At 42.0% G+C, this 1,425-nt stretch overlaps 1 protein-coding gene across 1 annotated transcript in view; it reads left to right on the top strand.

The window, feature by feature from the left end:
* The window catches only part of LOC101848774 (hemicentin-1), a gene marked incomplete in the record, with an annotated part of 58,272 nt that overhangs the window by 4,828 nt on the left and 52,019 nt on the right, over window positions 1-1,425 (top strand).

Here is a 1,425-nt window from a genome sequence, read left to right as displayed (position 1 = left end):
ACACACACACACACACACACACACATACACTCACACATACACACGCGCGCACACACACACACACACACACACACACACACACATCAATGCAAAAAATTGCACAAACAGAGAATCCGCCTGATTGGTCATTCAATATGTTTTGCATCGTTTTAATGTTCTATTCCTGTTAATTCATCTCCCCTTCACCTCCCACACACCTCCTTAATTACTCCCATCCCTCTTCTTCCTCCTCCATTTAATATTTGTGCTTCATTAATTTGTTTCCACACAGCCATCCATTTAATTCTACTTGCGTATGTGAGGTAGTTTCTTTCTTCATTTATTACTCGCTATACTATCGTCAATGTGTCTGTAAACATATAACACACCAGCAGGTAGACTACACAGTGAGACGCCGGAAGTGGGATCAAGCAGACGCCATCAAGACGACAATGACGTCAACGAGAAAGTTCCAGAGACATTCTAAGTTAATAATGTTTGCGTTCTCCAACTTTGCACGCAGGTACCTGGTCGTGAGCGCTGTACAGAAGCTGTTCTTCCGGCGGCAATGTAGCGCCTTCAGCTAGCCGAATGCCTACCACGCGTGTTGCAACTTAACATAAACCTCTGTAAAAGACTGTGGGTTGTCTGTTTTGCTTTTTGCTTCTGTCTGTCGTTTTTTGTTTTTTAAATAGGATTTGAGTTCCACAGAGCAGGCAATGCCACGACATGACCAGTTTACGCGCAGGTCAACAGCAACAACAACGACAACTGTTTCTAACACTGATCTGGTGACGCTGAAACTAACACAAACTCATCACGTCTCCGTGGTTTTGGGGTAACCTTTGTTGTTGCGTTGTGGATTTTGAGGTTGGTGGTTAAATAAGCAGGAATTTGGTTGTTTCTTTTGTTTTCTGTTGTTTGTTTGTTTTGGGTTTGTTTTTATAATGTTATTATGTTGGGGGTTTTTTGTCTTCCTTTTTTCTTTTACATTCTTTGACAATTATATATTTTTTAAATCATTCTTTGCCCACCAGTTCCTTTGTTTCCAAGTGAGTTTGGGCTTTTTTACCGAGAGTGGGAAGGGGGGGGGGGGGGCTGCTTTTTGTTGTTGGGGTTTTTTTCTGCGTGTGCATTTTTTCTTTGTTTTTGTTTTTTGCTGTTACTTCATTTTATTATCCCTTTTTCTTTCTTTTTCTTTGCGATGTGGTAAGTATTCACTTGATGCATCGCTCATGCTGCGTATCGTTTATACCTGGGGCTACCGCGGTTTGATAGGGAAGATTTTACGTCTCTGATTGTTGCTAGAGCCTACATCTCTCCTTCTCTCTGTCTTTCTCTCTCTCTTACTTACTCTCTTTCTCTCTCTCTCTCTCTCTCTCTCTCTCTCTCTCTCTCTCTCTCTCTCTCTCTCTCTCTCTCTCTCTCTCTCTCTCTCTTTCTCTC

Source organism: Aplysia californica, unplaced genomic scaffold (assembly GCF_000002075.1).
Source record: "Aplysia californica isolate F4 #8 unplaced genomic scaffold, AplCal3.0 scaffold00611, whole genome shotgun sequence".
NCBI lineage: Eukaryota > Metazoa > Mollusca > Gastropoda > Aplysiida > Aplysiidae > Aplysia > Aplysia californica.
Note: the sequence above shows the minus strand (reverse complement) of the source record. Positions and strands in the feature narration are given on the sequence as shown.